This window comes from Lucilia sericata, unplaced genomic scaffold (assembly GCF_015586225.1).
Source record: "Lucilia sericata isolate MDLA Ls3-8-SP2 unplaced genomic scaffold, ASM1558622v1 Contig000712F_arrow, whole genome shotgun sequence".
In the NCBI taxonomy this organism is placed as follows: Eukaryota; Metazoa; Arthropoda; class Insecta; order Diptera; family Calliphoridae; genus Lucilia; species Lucilia sericata.
Window position 1 is genome coordinate 194,907 of NW_023994715.1, and position 6,000 is coordinate 200,906.

Below are 6,000 nucleotides of genomic sequence, written 5' to 3' on the forward strand. Positions count from 1 at the left end.
CATATTAATTAAATACAAAAATTCATTTATCTGGGAAACTAATAGAGCTAGATTCTTCAAATTTTGCATAAATTACTTTAATATTCAACTTAACATTTTGGGGGAAAACGAGCGGACTTTCATATGGGGGGCGTGGAGCCCCCATATGAATTAATTAGAAAAAATCGTATATCTTAGAAACTATTAGAGCTAGATTCTTCAAATTTTACTTGAAAAACTTTGACATTCATCTGAACAATTAGAGTATAACGGGCGGACTTTCAATGGGGAACTTGACAACTCCCATATGACTTAAATATAAAATTTCGTTTATCTGGGAAACTAATAGAACTAGATTCTTCAAATTTTGCAGAAATTACTTCAATAATCATCTGAATATATTGGAGGAAAAAGATCGGACTTTCATCTGGGGAGCTTGAAGCCCCCACATGAATGAAATAGAATAATTGTATATCTGGAAACTACTAGAGCTAGAATCTTCAAATTTTACATAAAAAACTCTGACATTCATGTGAACATTTAGAGAATAACGGGCGAGGTTTCAATTGGGGGCTTGGCACTACATAAATTAATTAAATACAAAATTTCGTATATCTTGGAAACTATTATATTATTCAAATTTTTCATAGATAGATAGAAATTGGCGAACTTTCAGTAATTTGCTTGGCATCTCTAATATGTAACATATTGTAAATCTAGAGAACTATTGCAGTTAGAATCTTCAAAATCGTTAAGTGGGTTTTTTATTTATACTGCTTTTAGGGTAGCAAAGCACACTGGGTAAAGCTAGTTTTTAATAAAAAATAAAAATTTTACAAATTTTTTTCATGAAATGAATTCGCCGAACTTATGGTTTTTGACATCTACGTAAACCAAATGCAAAAACAAAATACATGTAAAATGTTGTTGTTGCAGAACTGCCACCACCTTATCTGAATTCGCCTTGCACACCGCCATCCAAACGTACGAAACTGAATACACTAAGAAACAAAAACAACATACATCCATCCAAACATATGAAACGAAATACTAAAAAAAAACAAAAACAAAATACACAACGCAATGAATAAGCAGTGTTGTTGTTGCTTATTTTTTATGAAAATTTCAGAGGTTGTCTCGGATTTTTGCTTATATCTCCCTTGTTTATGGACGGATTTTGCTGATTTTAAATAGGAAACTTCTCGAAAGCATGTCTGATAGAATTATTTGGATCCCGAAGATATCTGGGGTCTTCAGAAAACTGATTTTAACAGACAGACGGACAGACAGACCCTGTCTCACGAAGGTGAAGGGTATAAAAATGTAGATTGAATTTCTTTTTCCTGTTTTTCCCTCTAGGGGTGGACTTTCGAATACACATATCTCTGAAACTAAAAACTCATCGTCTAAAATATTTCTACTTTAGAACGAAAAATAAATCAAATTATAACATAGAAGTAAACATTTTTCATTTTTTTCGCCTTTTCTCCTATTTCGAAACGGAACTTTGCTACATAATACATATTTTAGACACTTTAAAAGCTTAATCGGAAATGTTTTTGCTTGAGTATAGACAATAATTAGTATTTACTCCCAAAAGTACGAATTTTGTCTCTTTTTCATCCACATACCCCTTCTTATCCCAGTATTGGAAAACAATATAGTATATGACACCATATACCTATATATGTATCTAACTACATATGTTTCAAATTAAGTGTAATTAAAAACATTATGCACACGCAACAGGTCGAAATTTGCAAGATAATTTAATGAAATTTGGCACATGCTCTTCCAAGGACGAATCCTATTGAAAATGGTTAAAATCGGGCCATTATTTCGCATAGCCCCCATACAATCGCACCCCTGAATATGGCTTTTGAGTTCATAAATATGTTAAATGTTCTTGTATCACACCAAAAATCGTCAAAACTAAGTTTTTTTAAAAATTTTAATGACACTGCTGATTTTCGTAATGATCGGTCCTCATTTGATCACATCCCCCATATAAAGTCCTCTTCATAAAAGAACTTGATGGTTCAAATTCACATATAAACACTAATATTACGGCGATATTCTACATAAATAACTTTAATGTAGACGTAAATCCCTTTACCAAAATTTATAAGGATAGGCCCATATTAACCATCTACCCCCATATAACCCTCTTTTAGAAAATCCTTTATTGTCAATAAATTGTTAAAATATTTCTGAATTAAGGTAAAAATTTATTTAAATGCTTTATTATTAAAAAAATAATCAACATTTGTATCATAATCACTGGTGTAGGGCATCATATGGTCAGCCATACCCAACTATAAATTTTTACTTGTTTATTTATTTGTGTTATTTATTCATTGAAGTAGTTTGAATTGTCTGAAAATATGCATTTATTAAGTCTCTTTACGCAGCAAAAACAGATTTCCCTTTTTTACCCGTTTTTTCCCCTAAGGGTGGGATTTCTAAATATATGTACATATGTCTGAGACTATCAAAATCATAGTTTATAATATTTTGACTTTAGAATAGAAAAAATCGCTCTTAAAGCACAAAAGTACTAATTTTGTCATATTTTCGCCATTTGGCCTATTTCTTTTGTTCCCTTCCGGTCCAATTTTCGCAACGGCACTTTGGTAATATATATTTCTAACAAATTAAGTAGTTCAATCGAACATGATTTTGCTTAAGGATAGACAAAATCAGTATTTACTATCAAAAGTACTCATTTTGCCCGTTTTTCACCTATTTTACCCCATTTTTGCCCCCTCCTAGTCCAAGTTCTAAAAAAAATATATAGCCTATAACACTCTCCAAGTATAGATCTATCTATGTTCCAAATTTGAAGAAAATCAGTTCAGCCGTGATTGACGAACAAACAAACAAACAAACGAACAGACTTACAAAGAGATTTATAATATATATTAGGATTTTGGTTCATAAAAAAATTTAAGCCTGTTATGAACGTTAGTAATTTTCTAAAGCGAACATTATATGGAGGCCATGTCCAAATGTAAGCCGATTTTGTCCATTTTGAATACTAATCAAACTGCAACAATAGTTTAGGTCCTATCGTTCTTTCAAGAGACTGACTGACTGACAGACATGTCTAGATCGTTTGAGAATAAGAACCTAGAACATTTTGATGTTACAAATGAAATCAAAGATTTATAATCGAACTTAGATAATTCAAATTAAATGTTTCACTTTTCTTAGCTTTTTAATCAGTTTCTGGTTAACAGTTTTTCAAATCAGCCGAAAAAACGAACGGTTAAAAAGACGTTTTGTACCTATGTATATCCGAAATTTATTGTACAGCCAGGATGTATGATAACTTCTGTAAACAGATATTCAGCATTTTTAAAACTTTTTGATGATATAAAAATATGTTAAAAAAAAAAACATTTTATAAAAAGTTCGGCGTTCGGTGTTCGGTCAAAATTTCGCCGAACACCGAACATTGACCGAACTTCACTTTCGAACCCGTACCCGAACGTTCGGTAGGACACTATTAAATATGTATATTATAGTTTGACCTAACTAGATAGTATTAGAATTACAATTTTGGAATCTTTTATCTTTGTAAATTGGAAAAAAAATTGTGAAGTAATCTCTTAGTAAGGAGTAAAATGAGTAAAATTTTTTCATTTCGTAAATGCAATGTTATGTTATTTAAATCAACGAAATTTTTATATTTCTGAATGTTGAAAAATTTCAGAAATTGATCTATGGACATAAAGCACATTTTTAAGTTTACTCTAACGGGAGAATACTTAAGTATAATGTTATGAAACCACTTAAAACCCTGGGCAACGCCGGGTACAAAAATCTAGTCATTATATAAATATGTTTGCGACTGGCCTATTAATATACAATTTTATGAACCTAATCAAAATTAGTTCCACATATGCATAAATGTTAGTACCCTCACTACGGAAACAAAATGTTTGTTTTTTTTTAATAAAAAGTAGCTTTCTTGTGGAGGGTATTTAAGATTCGGCATTGCCGAATATAGCACTCTAACTTGTTTCTATATCTGTTTATTATTTGAAATTTATTATATTACATTTAATTAATACATACCATCAGCTTTACAATTCATAAAAAACTTTGTTCAAATCTTTTTATTTATAAGATACAGAATAATTTAATTAAATACTTAGGTTACAATAAATTAAATTTTTCAACAATACTAAAAAGTTCAATGTTTGTGCACCTGTTGAGTAGCATGAAGTAAGGGGGTTTTAAAAAAATTATTTTTTTATACCCACCATCACATCGAAATATTCGTCATAGACCAACAAAAGTATATATATACTTATTAAATTCTAAGACGATCTAGCCATGTCAGTCCGTCTGTCTGTTGAAAACACGATGGAGTCCGAACGAAAGGTTTGTTTGGTATTGAAAATGGGCCATATTGGTCCACGTTTTCGGATAGCCCCCATACAAGTGGACCCCCGAAAAACTGCCTTAACGTGCATATGCACTAGGACCTTGATTATCCGTGATTCGATTATCCGGCAACATCAATTATCCGGGATGGAAAAATATTTTCTTTTGCATCAACTTAATTTTATTTTGAATTGACTTACATTTTTCTGCATCGTTTAACCGTGATTACCTCTATTATCCGTGATTATAATCAAAATTCTATTATTTTTTAACAACCATGTACAATTAGAACAAATCGAAAAGGGTAATTTACATTACATGATTATTTTTAGAAATTACGTAACATGAAATCCTTATTCATTGTTTATTGTTTTCTGACAAAATTATTATTTTTTATATTTTTGAAACATGTTGAATATAAAATCCTTCAATTATTTAGTTTTTATATAAATATGTACATATTCATTTATGAATTAATAAAAATTTCTAATTAAAAACTAGCCAAAATTGGCACACAATTAACCGGGAAAATCGATTATACAGAATGCATCCGGTACCGACCATGAGACAAAAACTCCCTGCCAAATTTTATGAGGTCCATAATTGACCCTACCCACCATATAAGGTCCTTTTCAGAAAATTACTTTAACGCTCAGTACTCGCTTAAAAATACGACTATAGCGATGAAATTTGACATAAGTAAGTTACTTTCAAGCTAAAACCTCTCTACCAAATTCTATGTGGATCGGTCCATAATTGACCCTACCACCCATATAAGGTCATTACTGGCTTCAAAGAACGAGTACAGCGATGAAATTTGACATAAGCAAAATCTCTCCACCTAATTTTATGTGGATCGGTCCATAATTGACCCTACCCCCCATAAAGGTCCCTTCAGAAAATTGCTCTAACACTCTGGCTTAGAAGTACGGGTATTGAGATGAAATTCGACATAAGTAGGTTTCTTATGAGCCAAAACCTCTCTACTGACTTTTATGGGAATCGGCGTATAATTGATCCCCATATAAGATCCCCTTCGGAAAATAACATTAAAGTTCATTATTGGCTTAAAAATTCGAGTAAAGCGATGAAATTCGATACACATAAGTTTTATACGAGTTAAGATCTCTCTATCAAATTTGGTGCGGATCGGTCCACAATTGACCCTACCCCCCATATAAGGTCCCCTTCAGAAAATTACTTTAACGATCATTTCTGGCTTAAAAATACGTGAACATTTATGAAATTTCATATAAGAAACGTTTACTTAAATCTTCCTACCGAATTTCATGCGGAAATTTCGGTAAAATGCGATTACAACGATGCTAGTCGATGTAAACATGTTTATATGAACCAAAATCGGTCTAAAATATTTTATGACTAACGATCAGTTTATTTGATGAGTGATCATGATGTTAGGGGAGCATTCCCCTAACATATGTACATAAGGCTCATGACTTTTTGCAATTTATGCAAATATCAAAAATACTATAGCACATGGTTTCAATTCGAATTTTCTGGCCAAAATGTAATTTATTAATACTTTTTTTCGCAAATGACATCGATATAAAAAAACATTTCAAATTATTAACAAGTACGAGTGTTATATTCGGTTGTGCCGAATCTTAG